The sequence below is a fragment of the Piliocolobus tephrosceles genome, chromosome 4 (genome assembly GCF_002776525.5).
Source record: "Piliocolobus tephrosceles isolate RC106 chromosome 4, ASM277652v3, whole genome shotgun sequence".
NCBI classification, from domain to species: domain Eukaryota; kingdom Metazoa; phylum Chordata; class Mammalia; order Primates; family Cercopithecidae; genus Piliocolobus; species Piliocolobus tephrosceles.
The window spans coordinates 173247314-173264553 of NC_045437.1; the positions used below are offsets into that span (position 1 = coordinate 173247314).

At 43.7% G+C, this 17240-nt stretch overlaps 1 protein-coding gene and 1 pseudogene across 2 annotated transcripts in view; one reads left to right on the top strand and one right to left on the bottom strand.

Annotated features, from left to right (window-relative positions):
- The first annotated feature begins 406 nt into the window (after window positions 1–406).
- The window catches only part of SEMA6A (semaphorin 6A), a 131069-nt gene continuing 114235 nt past the window's right edge, over window positions 407–17240 (top strand). The window contains exon 1 of one of the 2 annotated variants that reach the window (XM_023197455.2): window positions 407–1049. The gene's annotated coding sequence lies outside the window, so the exon portion shown is untranslated. The remainder of the gene's footprint in view (window positions 1050–17240) is intronic. The other variant, XM_023197450.2, reaches the window with a different exon arrangement.
- LOC111530298 lies at window positions 12209–12658 on the bottom strand (annotated as a pseudogene).

The following is a 17240-nucleotide window of genomic DNA, read 5'->3' on the forward strand; positions in this document are numbered from 1 at the left end:
TATTTATTTTTCTGATTTGGCAGGACTCAGCAATGCTGTCCGGGATTTTTTTTTTTTTCCTTTCCTAGCTAGAGCAGATGTGGGGGTGGGGGAGGTGAGGGCTGGGCTCCAGCCGGCGTCGCCCCCGCTGAGCCTCCGCCTAGCGCTCGGTGGGGCCAGGAATCCTGGCGGAAGGAAGCGGCGCTGGCCAGTTGGTCCAAGGCTCCACCTGCAGCCACACCGCGTAGTTTCCCCCCCTCTGCCTCGCTCTCTCACACTCACATACAGCACAGCTCTCCTGTGGGTCGGAGGAGACGCCAGCCAAAGTAGGCGGAGTAGGGGAGGAGAGTCCGATCTGCGCAATCCAGTCCGGGACTTGGCTCCGCCCGGGAGCGGCGGCCTCTCCGGTGACAGAGGAGTAGTGAGCGGCACGGGGTGAGGCTGCCTCCAACTCCGCTCCCCGCGCACTCGGCTGCCAGGCGCTCGGGACCCAGCAGCGGCGCTCCTCCGCGGTGCCGGTCGCCCGCGATGCCCGCTTAGCAGCGTGTAGCAGCGTCCAGCGGCGTCCAGCATCACCACACCCGCGGCACCGCGCTCCCGGCCGCACAGCCGGGCCAGAGCCTTGCACCCCTGCCCCAGCCCCCGCCCCACCCCCCGCCCTGAAATGACTTGTTAATCGGCGCAGACACCACCAAGGGGACTCACCGGAGTGGATTCCAAGTGGAATTTGCATTTGGAGAAGACTTTCTTGAGCATTTACCCTCTTCCTTGTTTTCTTTTTCTTTTTCTTCTTCTTTTTTTTTTTTTTTTTTTGCTTCTTTCTTTTTTCCTCTCCCCTTCTCCGCTCGTCATTGGAGATGAACACATCGCGTTTGCATCCCAGAAAGTAGTCGCCGCGACTATTTCCCCCAAAGAGACAAGCACACATGTAGGAATGACAAAGGCTTGCGAAGGAGAGAGCGCAGCCCGCGGCCCGGAGAGATCCCCTCGATAATGGATTACTAAATGGGATACACGCTGTGCCATTCCGCTCCCAGCCCCGGCTGCCTGTCCGTCGATGCACCGAAAAGGTACGGCCCGGGCGCCCCGGCGCGCCCCACCTCCCGGGCAGCCGAACTCCAGCCTGAGGGTTCCGGGGCCGTGGCTAGCGCGTGCTGTCGGCTTTGTGGTGCCTGCGTTTTATTTCGTCTTGTGTCTCTGTTTCCCGAGCGTTGCCCGGTCCTAGAGGGGGAACCATGAGCCCCGCCTGCCTTTCCTCCAAGCCCTGCGCCCCAGAGTACGCCCGGCTACAAGTCGAGAGCTTTCACCCGCGTTGCGCACACGCCCGGCGCCGCCCCGGGCCGCGACGGCGCGTGTGGCTGTTCCTCCCGGGGGTGTGTGTGTGCGAGACCCAGGGCTCATCCCCACGCGGGCCAAGCAGGGAGCCGAGCGGGCTCTAGAGGGTGGGATTCTCGGAAGCTCCCTGGCCCGGTGTGGAAGGCGGGGGAAGGGGTTCTGCCCTCGAGGGCTGGAGGGGGTTGGGTAGAACAGCGCTGTTTTCGTCCAGTGCCAGGTGGGAGAAGGGGTTCGGCGGAGACCGTGTGGAAGCGGAGAGAATCTTTTGTTGTCAGTGTGGGGTCTGGGCTGGGCTCCGTGCAGTGCGAGAAACTTGTAATGGCCCTCGGCACCCGCGCGCCCTGTCTCTTGGTGAGATCCTGGCTCCTGTGGCCGCTGCCGCCAGAGGTTCCAGGCTTTGTTTGCTCGAGTAAGTGTCCAGGAGCAGCCGTTCGGGTGACGCGGCGCCCCCGCCCTGGGTCCCGTTCTCCGCCGCAGCTCCCAACCCGAGCTGCAAGGATATAGCCCGTCGCGACTGCGTCCCTCCTGAGACACCGAGCCCTTTGCACCGGGCTGGCGCACGGTACGCCCTCCTCCTAGATCCGCGCGGTCTCGCTCTGGAACGATGACCCAGGAGGGGGAAGGATGAGAGACCTGGCAGGAGATGGCCCTGGGTTTGAAACCCAGACAAGGGCTCTGTCCCGACTCCTCACTGTCTCCTAGGGCGCTGCCATGGGGGCAATGGGGCGCTGGAGAGTAAGCAGGGCAGTGCCCACCCACCCTGCCTGATCCTGATGGGGCGGGAAGTGTCTCTTGTCCCGATTCTCCGCGTTTTGCTCAGCTCCTCGCTGTGGGAGATGGTGCAAAACAGGATCCTGAGGTCTCCTCCCTCCTCGCACGACCCAAGCGGTACGGGGGGAGCCAGGGAGCGGTCCCGTACTTGTGGACGTCGGGAAAGGAAACGGGATTCCGCTGTTTTTCCCGCTCCCTCGCCGCCCCTCCGCCCAGCGCCTCCTCCCACTTGACAGCGGCGGGGTCAGTAGACCAGGCGCTTCTGGAAAGTTTCCCTGAAAGCCAGGCGGCAGGCACGACCGGACTGGGGCTCAGCATGTGCAGTCTGAGGGAAGCTAGACCTGGAGGGAATCGTGCGGACAGCTCCGGATGCAGCTAGGAGCTAGAACCGGCCCTTTGGAGAGTGGAACCTCCTGGCCCGCAGTCCTTGCTGGACAAGTCGGGGAAGGGATGGATGGGGAAGCAGGACCTGGAGGCAGGTGCGGCCACTGTGGACAGAGGCTGAGACGAAGGTGCGTGGGGACGCAGGCCGGGACTCGCTGGCTTGCAAATAGCCAGCTCCAAGCGCAGCATCCCGAGCCATCTGCGCCCCGCGCACGATTTCCCAGCGTGTCCATCCAGGGAGGGGCGAAGCAGAGCCAGGTGTTCGTGGAGCGGGGCAGGAATGGGAGACTGGAGGCGCTGTCTTCACAGCCAGGGCAAGCGCTTCCAGGGAGCCTCCGGCCTGCATCGCAATGGGGAGCCCTGCAGGCTGTTCCGCGTCGGTCTTTGAGGGAAAGGTGGCTGCTTTGGAACTGCGGTGGCCAGGCACAGCCACAGTGGGATCGCTCCTTTTTTTACGCTCAGCTTTTTTACGCTACTGAATGCGATCTGTGAAAGGTTTAAAACACAGGCGCGCAAGGACACACACACACGCACACACTCGCGCTTGCAGGCACAACTTTCTTTAGCTCAGATCTGAAAAGCCATTTAACCCACTTGCAGTGTTGTGCCAACAGGTCTCAGAAAAGCTATTTAATGCCCCCCAGCGCTGGCTGTTAAGTCTTTCCAGGATGGGAAGGTCGAGTGCCTTTGCCTTGTCTTTCTTTAGTCCTGAAATTGTTCGTCGTCCTTCCCCTGGTGGACACATCTTGGGCATCGAGTCCGTGGTATGCTACAGTGATGGCGGGGAACACTGGTGGTTTAATTAATTATTTAATTCTGTTTTCTCCCCAAAGTAAAGATGCCTATGTTTAATTCCGAATGAAAATACCCTACACTTTTTTACACCATACCCAAATGGCTACCAGAGGTCAAGATGGCAAGAATTTTGTATGACTTTTTAATGCTGTGCTTAGTCTGCATGGAGCAGTTTTATGATTTACAGTAAGCTTTGATTAAACTACTCCAGGCACCAAAGTTAATTATTAACCTAACCTTAAATACAGTGGCAGAACTATGTCTCCACCTATTAACCTAAACTATCTATTAAAAAATAATTGCACTAGCTATTTGAATTTTGTTTACCCATGCTTGTTTGTATGGTAATTTTTATTTGAATCTTGAGTAACCCTTGCTCCCCTGTTACTATTTTGGTTTTAGGGCGTTCTTGAATGAGGCACTTTGCAAACCAGTCTAAAGCAGAAAAGAACGAACATCAAATTTAAAATCTTACTCTTGTGTTATGAGTCATTTTTCAACTTGTTGTAAAGAAGCGTTCTACTTTATTTATGTTTCTTATTTACAGTGTTTGTGGGTGACAACCTTCCCCATATGTTAGGTTTTGCAGCTATCACCTTTTAGAGCTGTGCTACATTCTCAATAACACATATCATCCACACTTGTAAATGTTAAGCAGATACCGAAAATCATTTCTGAGGAGCCGTCAGCTGAATATACTTACTGGACATAACAACTACCCTTAAATAGGTTAAAATTTTATAAGAATCAGTATAGAGCAGTCAAGTAAATGTCGAATGAATGAAACAGTTTTTCCACTCAGAGCGGACTTCTTTATCTTCCCTACAGTGAAAAAAATATATATGCCTTCAAGTGAGTGGTTATTACAAGGCATCAATAAGTGCACCTTTTTATTTACACACAAACACACACCCCTCAAGTTCTTCCAAAATCTAGTAAATGCTTTTTCCAACATTAAACACATATAGCAATTGTATTTTGAGTAGGCGAGTAACATTGCACTAGTGAAGTCTAATGTGTTGAATCAGAAGCATAGCGAGAATTAGGAAGACTGTGATCTTCACCAAATAAAAATAAGGCATCCAAATTAAGAACTTGTATTAGATTCAAAATAAGTAGTCATGCTTTAAAAGTAAATGGGTAGCTGCACTCCTATATGAAATGGAAGGAAAAATACTATTTTGAACCAGGAGTTAAGTCAGATAGTTTATTCTGTGTACATTGTGGTTCAGCTCTTTTCAGAACAGGACAAAAGAGTGATGATGGGATGAAAATTTTTTTAGAACTAGATTGCCAAGAGCTAATATAGTCTCTCCATCTTATTTGTTTGCAGGAAGGAATCACAGAACAAGCTAAGCTAATTGCAAATGCTTTAATTAGGCATCTGCCATTTGTGTAAGGCAATGCCTAGGAAAGCCTATCTCTGCACTGCCCCTCTCCACACCCTTCTTTAGGTTTAGACAATTTTCTGTCCTCCTAGAGTAGACGAGTGCTCCCTGACGTATTTATATAGGAGCTTTGTGTTATGGCAGCCACATTTGTGCATGCTGAGGAAGTGACGCCTGGAAGCATTCTGCTGGGCCCTCCCATATCAGAACCCCCCCCCCCCACTCTCTTGGGGTGCCTTGGAGCCAAGTTTTCGCCGAGATATTTCTATTTCAGTGTGAAGGCTTTTCTCGTCTGCTTTAAAATGTGCTGCAAGAGCAACTGAGCTATTCTCTACTGGCAACCGCATGGTTGCCTCTTGGGGATATGGTAAGGGAGGGAGGCATTTAATCCCTTTGAAATGAGCAAATGAGATGTCATACCGCACAAACCTCAAGGGGAGGAGTTCAGGACTTCTCACCATGGGACTGGTGCATATAGTCCACACACAAGGGCATCTTGCTGTGTGAAACAGATGAGCTCTTGCAAAACTTTATTACAATAATTCCATTTACACCAATAGAGGGTATCATATAAAACCATAATACACTGATGATTCCCAAGTAACCTCTTCAGCTTAGACCTCTCTCCTGGACCTCACAAATAACCAGCGCTTAGTGGGTAGGCAGCTCCTCCTGAACCTAACGGAGATCTCAAATTTAGGTTTTAAAAAAACTAATTCTGTATCTATCTCCCCCATATCTGCCTTTCTCATGATCTTCTCCATCATAGTAAGTGGCAACTCCATTCTTTGAGTTGCTGGCCTGAGTTTAGTTCTCCTTGAAGCTTCTGTCTCACACCTACATCCATCGTGGCTGCAATGCTGCTGGCTCCACCTTCGGAAGGCCTGCGGGCTTCCTTCAGGTGATCCTCCTCTGTGTGGCCCTCAAATTGGCCAAGCCATGGTCCTCTCCTGCTAGGTTTTCATGCCAGCTTCCCAACTGGCTTTCCTGCCTCTGCTCTTTTCTCAGCGTAACAGCCAAAACACAGCAGTGATTTTTTTCTTAAACGAAGCCCTATCAGATCACTACTCTGCTCAGATGTTTTCCCATCTTATTCCAATAAAAGCCAAGTCGTTCCTTTGGTCTTTGCAGCCCCACATGATCCGCACTCAGGCTCCCGCCTCTCTGACCTCCACGCCTTGGGCTTCCTTGAATTTGTCAAGCATGGCATATACTTGGGGGCCTTTGCAAGGACTTATCTGTCATGCCTTGGGATGGTCCCTTCCCCAGATAGCTACATGATTTGCCTCTCACATTCTTCAGGTCTCTGTTCAAATGTCACTTTCTCAGTGGAGCCTTTTGATCCCCTTATTTACTTTACTCTTTCCCACAGAACTCCCCACCGCTTGGCAGTCCTTATTTTTTTCTTAGCATTTTTCACAGTCTGACAAACTATATGTTGTCCTTGTTGATTTTCTGTCTTCCACTAGAACATAATGCCATAAGGATAGACATTTTTAGGTTTTATTCACTCTGGCACCTAAAACTGTGCCTGGCACATCATGGGCCATCCATAACAAGTGTTTGTTGAATGAATAAACAGTGAATCCTTTTTTGCAAACAACTAGTCTTTATTTTATCTATTTTGTCTGCCTTTTATATCGTGTTTTTATCAAATGAGATACTTCATGCATGAATGTGTGTGTGTATAATCTTCCGAGCACATAGGTGATATGGCTCATGCATCATCAGTGGAACATTCACCGTGTTGTTTTTCCAGTTGTAGTGATGGATTGGAGCCTGTTCATTCCCACACTCTCACCCAGTCCCCTCCTGTGTCCAAGAGCACACATCTGTGAGACACCTGGTTGTAACTGGAGGGAGTCTGAGTTAGGTAAAATCAACTTGCCAAGAAACAGAGCTAAGAAGACAGCCAGCATTTATGGGGCTTGAGCTTTTGACCCTGGCCTCATTTGTTCTGCATTCTAACCACTGACCACAGAACATTCTTGTTTTTTTGGACTTTGCTAATAGTACTTTTAAAATTCAACTTTCTGTCAGGAGAATATAGCATACTTTGTTAACCCATGTTTCTTCCCCGTACCCGTACAGTATATCTGCTGTTGAGGATCCTGCACTTGGAGTCAAGAAGACTTGGGTTCCAGACTCTTACTACCTTGGACAATTCACTTAACTTCTCTGAGGCTGCATTATTTTAACTGAAAATTGTGAATAGTAAACCTATTCTTCCCAACTTACAGGATTGCTGAGAGAATATGAAATCATGAATGTGAATGTATTTAGCGGAATATTACACACACTCTGGAAATTTGGGAAGTTTGATGTTAACCCCCTCTTTCCCACTCCAGACCCTGGATATAACAGAGATCCTACTTCATCTTCTAAATGATTTTTAGAAGAATATACACTGTTCATGTAGTTTTAGTGTAAATCACATCATGCAACTAAATAATATGTTTGAATTCATTGAAATTGTGCAGTTCACTTAGCACATGGATAGCAACTTTATTAATTAGAACACCAACCATGTCAAGGAAACATTGCTTTCAACATGATCATTAAATCAGGCAAGGTCATGGGAGTGCCACTCTGCCAGGAATTATTTTAAAAGTAAGATAATTGTTTTTGCTTAGTTAAATTCTGAAATAGTTCAAATCAGTGTAATCATTAATGTAACACAGGTATGTCAGGGTGAACCAGGACTAGTAGAAGTTTCCATCTTTGCTGTAACAAGGCCAGATTCATTAGATTTTGTGGCATGAAGTTAATACATGTGAAGGGACTGTTGGAGGGAATGTAGTGGACAGCTCTACAGGCATTGCTGAAGTCATGCTTTTTTGACAGACAATACCATGGATTTGTTTTGCCATTTACTAACAGTGGGACTTTAAGCCAGTTTCTTTTCTCCTTCAGTTTTCATTTGCAAAGTGCTTGTATGATGATAATGTTATGGTTTTGAGAAGAATAAATGTGATAACATCTGTAAAATGCATAGCACAGTAACATCTGTAAAATGCATGTCACAATGCTGGGCACACAACAAGCAGTCATTCAACATAAGGTATTATTTTTACTTGAGTAAGAGTAGTTATGAAAAATGCCCTAGGAATGGATTTTGAAAAAGCAGATAGTGCCTTTATTGTGGGGGGCAGGGGAAATAGTACAAAAGGAAATGGCTCTGAATCTGTAATATAAAGATATGATGCAAACAACCTTTGGACTAGAAATAAACATTCATACCATAAACAGGCCAATAATGTCTTGGGTTTTAAGTTGAGGAACATGTGAACACGACACTTGCAGGGAAACAGGAAGCAGGGAAACTTTGGAATTTGAAATATCACACTCGAAACATGGAAGGAAAAAAGCACCATATATAAAAAATAATAATAATAACAAGCAGAGCCTTATATCAAATAGGAGCCCAAGGGATAGCTTTTTAAAAATGATAGCTGTCACTTATTAACATTTTAATAATAAAATGTACACTCTGCACCTACATTTAGAATCTGAAAGCAACCCATAATGACTATTTTAGGGATGAGTTGAATTCCCAAGGACCACACCTGTCTTAGGAGAGAAACCCGGCTGCTGATTGGAACCCTTGAGGAGGTTGTGGCTAGGCCTTCTGCAAGAAGGTCTTCAGGGTGGGCATGCATCAGCCAAGTCACTCTTCCCTGGCCAAGCTTGAAATCAGTTTGGGAGAGTGTGAATCTCCCAGCAAAAGCAAACGACTGCCTTCCACACCAAAGGCAGGAAATAATTGGCTGACCCCAGTAGACATAGCAGTTATTCTACTGACAGACACACTACTACAAAACCTGAAATTTGATTCAAATGATAGTCATACAAGTTCTTATCAGTGAGAAAAATCTGACTTCTAAAAGGCACAGCTGAAGGGGAAATAAATTGATGTTATCACCACAATTCCCTGCTACCATTATGTTTTCTAGGAATGCCTCCATGGCTTAGAGTTACAGTTATTTTCATCCAGGAAATAAAATGTTCTCAAACTCTGTACGTGGAAAGGGAATGGAAAGAGTGTGAGATAAATCAGTAATTAACATGCTGCAAGGACTGAAGTTTCAGATCCTTCTTAGCAGCCAGTATGGTGACTGTTGCTTTGAAAGTATTGTTAGTAATAGATATTTCCTCATGCAGCCTTTAGACTTGAAGCTTTCTTTTAATATTCCTGGGTGCTTTCTAGGAATTTCCAACTAACCTATAATTGTCATCTGTAGAAAATTAAATTCAAAGAACCCATGCCAATTAAAAAAATTTAGCAGAAGCAGCTCTAAAATTGGTGCTGTTCACCCCTTTCCTAGCCCTTTTGCCACTCTACGCGTCAAAGACCAGCCTTTGGCCATGATTTGATTTGAAGCATTTATAGAACAGAACAGGATCTGGCATTAAATACAATGAAAACATGCCATTGGAAACTAAACATTGTTAGAGACTGGGAAGAAATAAAGATTGTATTAATTATGGGTTAATGTTCTATGAGAGTTTTACAGACAAGCTCTCTGTGATGGATCCATTCTTCTTTCCCTGTTCCTATTCCTGATTCGTTTTTTAAAGAAGAATATTCAATCTTTTCATTAATATTGCAGCGACTTCAGCACTTCCCCGCCCCTCCCCCAGACGCCTACTGTCCTTGAATGAGGAAACTGAGAGAATACTGATTGAGCTGCTGAATGGAAATGTTCCTTTCCTGAAAATGGAATGCTTTACAAAAAATTGCATTCCACAAAAAAACACTCAAAACAATTCAACAACTGTCCCTCCGCCTTTCTACCCAGAGAGCCACTTGACTTCATTCACATATTTTGGTTTTTCAATGTGTTTGTTCTTAGGCCTCAAATACCCAGGTGGAAAACCATTCTATTAAGCCTTTCACTATTTTAAAAACATGAGCATCTGAGTTTCTAAGAACACTCTCATTCCTGCATAGTGAGTGATAAATAGAAACCAAATTGTTTATAGCATTCTAAACTCAAGTATATGTGGCAGAATGGCAGTGGAGTTGATTTTTATAAGAATACTTGTTAATGGTTTTCGAGATGGATCCTGTGCTAATTCTTCTTGTATCATGAATGATGGCCTTAGCTAGACACCGTCGCTGGGATCTTCATCTATTAATCATGGAGGCTGCTTTCTTATTCGGTTGCCATAGTTTCAGTGCCTCAGATAGTGTTGGGGTGTCTTGGGAAAGGTTTGAGATATACTAGGGCTTGCAAGCCTTGCAGTTCTTTTGGCAGTTGTGCTCTGAAAAACTGAAAACCGCTTCTCAAATAATTCAGTGTTGGATTAAAAGAGGCAACTTCTGAGAGTGTCTCCCTGGACCTTGTTATGTGCACATCCAGCTGATATTTACTCCAGGATTTGCCTCTTGCTCAGTCTTGCTGGAAAAAAATAAATAAATCAAAATACAGTCCAGAGGCTGATGTCACTTTCATATTTCAACAAGAAAGCAAAGGGCTGCAAATGCTTCATTAAGGCTACTCACAAATGTGGAGGTAAATGAGGGCATTCATGACTTTGCTTAAAATTTCAGCTTCATAATTTAGTTTTGGCTCTGCAGATTACTAAATAAATAAAATGACATCACGATTGCTGTGTGTTGTGTGTTATTTTGGCAATGGAAACATGTAGAGCTTTGCTTCAGGTTTAACCTTTCCTTTTTTACACTTGACACTCATTGCTAAGGAGCTAGAGACCATTTTACTGTATTTTGCAACAAAAGGCACATACATTTTGGACAGTGGGTCTGCTGCTTTGTCAACTCTTGAATAGTATATGAACATTTTTCATTTATTTAATAATTTCAATATTTTGCTATTTTTTTTTTAATGTTTGTGACTGTAGGGTTGATTAGAAAATGTTCTCCAGTGGTGTATACGTTGTGTGACTTGGTCAAGAAAGGATTTGGGGAGTAAATTGCTGTAAGAGGGTGATACACATACCCACATTCCGGTGATTTATGTGCTTCACGTGTGATGTAGAACACAGCTGGCTTCTGTTAGGCAAATGTGGCCTTGTGTAGCAGATAGTGGTACACCTCATGTTTCAGTTTCCATTTCTCAAGTGGACTTTCAAGGACTCCTACCAGTCTAAGCCAAGCAATTTAATTCCTTTGTAGATTAAAACATAAAATAATCTCACACTGGAAGCAAACAGTGCTGAATTCAAGACATATAAAGCATAAATGAAAACCTAGGCTGATTTAGAAGAAGAAACTTTGAATTCCTTACAAATGGGACTAATTTAGAAAATTAGTCATATTTTTTTCCTTTTTACTAGAAAATGACTAGTTTTTATTTCAGAGTGAGCTTCAAAGCAGCGTTTTAAATTTCTCCAGATCCAGCCTGCCAAAATTTTTGTGTAAGATCAACAAGCATTTTTAATGCACGTGCCTATTTTGTTGACCCATCCCTTACCCAACCACACTAAAGGATTGATTTTAGAGGCCAATAATGTGAAGTAAATTAAAAGGATAACATGGCCTTAATTGCTACTGGCTTCACCAGGCTTCTAGGCACCGGAATTTCTTGTGGAGAAATACTTTGAAGTGTCACAGCAGTTTTGGATCATGTGGTCTGGCTCACCCAGAGGCTTCAATGATCTCCCAGCCCTTCTCCACTTCCCCTCAGATATCTCCAAGAAGCAAAGAAAATGTGCATTTGTAAATTCAGTATTATGGACCCCTGATTATTTGGCAGGGTAAGAAAATAGGTTCTGTTCATTTTACCATATTCGCATAGGCTAAATGTTTAAACAACAAAAGACATGGAATGGAGGAGAACAGTGGGACTAAGATCAAAGCTTTTTTCATTAAAAAGAATTTTGTTGAATTGAGTTCATTCTCCTCTCAAATGATAACAAGATTGTGATTACTCTTGGGTGTCGGGTTAGACACAACATTGCACACGTAGCCTTAAGAAAAGTAGAGTACTTTTTGTGTGGATGTCAGTCAAATACAATGTGGACTTTAATTAACCTTAATTAATGATTTCTGATTACAGATTTTCTTTTGTATGCCTTGGAGGCTGTATTTAGGTAGAGTATTTTCAGCCAGTAGTGACATGAACTTGCTTCCTTTGTCTTGCCATGCAAACCACACTAGATTCTCATTAAAATGAAAAATGTGATTCTGCATCATTTCAGAATGGTCATACAAAGAATGAAATATCACTTGGGGAACAACTGAAATTTGTAAGTGGTGTGGAGTATTTGAATCTTCAGAGGAATCATTTCTAATTCTAAAGGAATTTACCTATCAAAATTGCTGATATTTACTGGCTTCTGGCTGGATTTGAGGCCATTCTTTCCAAAGATTGAATGAGATTTTAAGTGGTGCCCCCGTTCTTTCAAATAAAAGCATATACTACAGAAGTGCTGGACCTAGTAGCATTTCCACTGTCCAAGTGTACCGTTTACAAAGTACTAAACATAACAACTAGGGAATATTGTAGACACTGTGGAGAATTGGGCATCTTTTTTTTTTTTTTTCCATGAAGGCAATTTATTAACAGAAAATATTTTGAGGAGTTTTTTGTTCACAGATAGTGACCACGGCAACCCCTCTTCCTGTGGGTGCTGTCGAAGGGGATGGGGGTGACGTCCTCAATCCGCCCCATCTTCATACCGGAGGGGGCAAAAGGGCTCTGAGGGCCGACTGGGCCCCAGGTCCGGGGGTCTTGGTCCTATTTCCTCCTGTGGCCTGGAGTTTGATGTGCAAGGCAGTGATACCCAGTTCCTTGCACCTCTGAGCCACATCCTGGGCAGCCAACATAGCAGCATATGACGAGGATTCATCTCAGTCTGCCTTCACCTTCATCCCACCAGTCACACGGCAGATCTTTGCCAGAAAGATCAGTGACATGGACAAAAGTGTCACTGAAGGATGCAACGATATGGCAGACACCAAATACGTTTTCTCCTTCAGCCACCTGAGGTCAGAGGCTGATGACCTGTTCTTCCTTTTCCTTCCCCTTTCAAGGTGCCATTTCTGCACGTTGTCTCCACACCGGAAAGAGTGGGCCTTATTTTTGATTAAAAGTACTTTTTCCTGTGTCATGGGTTTTAGAACAGATATCAAAAACCTGAATAAGGATGTTAATGTGCTATTTACATTCAACTTTTAACTAGAGGGTCTAATAAAGGCTAGATATATTAATGCCAATTTATGAATTAAATTTCTCTGTGAACAATTATTTTGTAGCTTATACAAAACCCTAATAGCATATAACCCACCTAGTTTAGTGTAATTATGCTTATGAATTATAAATGCTTAGCTTTTACAATTAGACTTACCGATCTGTAGGCACCTTAATGAGAAATTACCGAAATTAAATTGATTGATAATATTTGCTGTACTGTGTTCCAGGGTAGTGGATATCTAAAATAATTTTTAGAGTATGTGTCTGACTGCATGCAGTATGGCTTTACTTTTAATAGGAAAAGAGTCCTCTCTGTTGCATGATCCCACCTTTGTCCAAGGAGGAGATGTCAAAAGTTAGAAAGAGCAGAGTAGTTTCATATGTAGCCAAGAGAAAAGGTAACACATCTTTTGGATACATTTTTTTTTAATTATAAAGGGATGTTCAGAGTACAGGGAAAGGTTTCTATTAAAAAGTCAACTTTTATCTACAAGGTGTTTCCTCTCATTTGTGATGAGGGGAAGTTCAACATGTTCAATATGCTGGTTAATTAATTCTCCAGGGATATCTCCGAGTGTGATGCTTTCGTTTTCATATTTTGTTGTGTCCAAAACACAAAACCTGTTAATATTGCCCAAACACATCCGTTCCCAAGAATTAAAAGGACAATGTAATTGCCTTTGCTGCTAGAAAACAGCTACATCGAGTTCTCCAGCAGATCGTCCAACATGCCAGGTGTGCAAGACAAGCCTTTGAAATGTGAATAACTTGACATTATCACATTGTTATTGAAATGCAAATTCTGTGTAGAACATGAAAGAGTTTTAAATGTACGAATAGGACAATGCAAGTCGTCAACCATACTTAGTCTTAACTTGCCTGTTCTGTGAAAAGTAATCATAATGTATTTGCATCTTTTATTGTTTTTCCTTGGCCATGTTTAAAGTGCTCAACACACCTTCCTGGGTGGCACCTTGTTGGGGAAAGAACAGATTGGCTCCCAGCTTTGAGGTGTTTAGATAGGGCTGTTCTGCCCAGGAAGGAGACACGTTTCCCCAAATTAGTCTTGCTGTGTTCTACAATACAATTAGAAGTCAGGCTTACTGACTGCATTTAATGGTGTTATTATTAACAGTAAAGACTATTTATACAGTGCTTGTATTTTTCAAAGTGTGTTTATAAACATTGCCTTATTTCGTCTTATCACAACCCTCCAGGTTAGGCAGGATAGGTATTATTGCACCCAATTTAAAGACGAGATAACAGGTTCAAAGAGGTCAAGTAATTTGCCTGAGAGCACACCTCTGGTAAGGGAAGGGCCTGGACAAGGTCTCAAACCATATGAATCTGAGTTTTGTGCTCCTCCATATCGCTGTGTTGTTTACTCAGTATTTAAAATTTAAAAAGTATTAAAATTGTCCAATCCTAGTTGTTCTCACATGGCTCCTATTACACAGAAGTGAATCCTGACACAGAACAAGTTTAGAAGTAGCTTTTTCAGGATTTCATCTGAGGCTTTAGTGCAACCGGGACCTAAATGCCGACTTCTCAGTGAAATACCATTGCTGGGAGGGGACACTCACTGTCTCTGGAGGTTCTGAGAGTCTTGAGTCAAAGTCACCCTAAGAAATATCACATGGCAAATGGTAGGTGATTTTATTTGGGATTCTAGTCCTATTTTATGGTCGGGATAAAAATAAATAGTTACATAAGGGTGGCAGTTTTGACCCTGGCACAGGGTAGAACTGGAGGGACAGAAGTTTGAATTAGATACTCTGTCAGGAATATCCTCCTGGGACTTGCAACTCATACCTATAAAACAAACACGTTTTTAGCAAGGAATGAAATAGACTGCATGGTACAACCTAAGTGAATCTTCCCTCTGACAAAGGTCATTGTACTCTGGTTCAGGCTACTAGATCTAGTGAAAGCAGCAGCTCAATTTAATTCAATAGATAATATATTTAGCACCTACTTTTGGCAAGGAAAAGTTCTACACACTGCAGAGAGACAGCGATGAACTAGTTCAGAATTTACTGCTTGCGTACCTACTGTAGGCCCACATTTTAGTGAAGAAGGTAGAGATGTGAAAAATCTTTCTAGCGTAAGGTCTGACTATTCTCTGTCCGAGATGGGGAATGTAGGACTTGGCCCCTGAACAGCAAGGGGGCCTCCTGGTGACTGGAGCAGAGGGACAACGTGATGTGGGGAAGCCCTGAAGACAGAGGAGGCATTGAGGCAGCTTGTGGAGGGTTCTGCCCAGGGTGCTGCAGGTGGCTGAAGCTTTTCAGCAAGAGGATGATGTCACCAGATACGTGTTTTAGAAGTATAAATCTGCTAGGACTGTGAGTGGAAAAAGGAAACAGATTTTGGGTATGTTGGCATGGTACAGCCAACAGGATTTGGGGCCAGTTGGATGTGTGGGGTAAGGGAGGGGAAGGAGTAAAGAATGGTTCCAAGGTATCACTTCTGGGGAGCTGAGTGGATGGTTGTGGCATTGGCCAGGACAGGAACGCAGGTTTACAGACAAAACATTTAACTGCTGTCATAAACCGTATTTAAGTGACACATAATAAGCACAACACCAAAGTCCAACACCTAGTTGCAACGCTCTTGTATTGGTAGGAACTCCGAGAGCACACCAACAAACAACACAAGTCGGTGTGGAGCAATGCGCTGTTTTCATGAGCGCCTGTCTGCAGACAGGCTAAGGCCTAAAATGGCGTCAGCCCCAAGTGAGGACGGGGCAGGGGTTTTATAGTCTCCTCTAAACAGGAAGTGTCCCAGTCTGACGTAATTGCTACGTGATACCCTGGCGGCCTCTCTCAGTCTCAGGGGGTAACTGTCTTCCGGCCAGCTCCCTCCTGCTTCTGCTAGCTGGGCGAGGCAAGCCGCTGGCGCATTGGGACTGGGCCTGAGGAGGGAGGAGTTACTCATCCTCCCAAGCTTTCAGGCGGGGGAGGGGAGAATCTTTCACCAGTCCTATTGTGCTCACCCTCAGCTCTTCACAAAGAGTGCTCAAGTTTTTAAGATTATGTTTAAACTGTCGCCATTTGATCTGGCAGTTGGGACCACTTTCTTCAACCTTAGGGAGATTCATACCATAATATGAGATGGCTAACACGAGGAAGACGGAAAGCGCATTCATTGCATCTGTAAAAACCGCTGTTACAAATGGGCAGGAGGACCAAGCGCTAAATGGTCTGTTCATGTAAAAATCGGGACATACATGGAGCCACCTAGTTCCTGTTTATTTCATTCCAAACAATTTTACTTTGTGAAAGTTTTTAAATTCTGAAATTAGATATACATGTGTTCTCCCTCTCAGCCCATCTCAATATTGGGCATATTTATATGAGTATTTATCTCTTAAATTGCCACGTGCAACTGAGTTGTTACAGATGATGTAATTCACGAAACACAACGCTTCAATTGTGTTGATTTAATAAGACAGTGTTAATCAGACAGGCCTTTTTTTTTCTCTTTTTGTTGCATTGTGCTAAAATTGAACACTGCTTATATAGTGGATAGGAAAATGTGCTCAGTGATATTTTACTTACGAATAAGTAAATTTTCATTGCATAGATGATTGGGGAATCACATATTTCATTTTATGGTTTCAACCTTTAGATAAGTGTTGATACGGTACAGCTGTCCAGAAGAATTTTTTGATGTCTCTACTAGTTTAGCTACTACTTATACTATTTAAAAGAATCCCTAAATAATGGATATTCTCTAATGCATGTGGGGCTTAAAACCTAGATGATGGACTGATAGGTGCAGCAAACCACCATTGCACATGTATACCTATGTAACAACCCTGTACGTTTAGCACATGTATCCCAGGACTTAAAGCAAAATAAAAATTAAAAAAGATGGGTATTCTATATTTATCTTTCATGTTGCATTTTTCTTTGTGGGGTTTCTAAATAAAACTTGTAACATGAATGTTTTTATTCTCATTCTGTATTTTAAAAAGAAGCTGAGTAACAAAAGGAAAACAAAACAGGATTGGAAAAATCAACTATTTTCAAGGGGCTTTAACAAACCGAATATCTAGAAAGGTTCTAGAGAACCTTTATGAAACTGTTTGCTTGGATGTCTTATTTTAAAGGCATATTAGAAGTAAAAATTAAGGAATGATTTGATTTTTAAAAAATGTTGGGACACCGTATTTGAGTTGGTATCATAATGCTGAGAAACCAAATTATAGATTATTTATCTATTACATGCCACATTATTGCATAGTTGTGCTATCGCTTGTTTCAAACTTTACTTGGAGGCTGCCCTCTAGTGTTACTGAATCTCAGCACAGGCACTTTTGTTTAGATCCCATGAAAGGTGACAAAACACACAGAGGATGCTACCATCTAGTCAGCAGCTAGATTGTTAAGTTTATGATACATAGTTTGAAAGATTTTGAATAAAT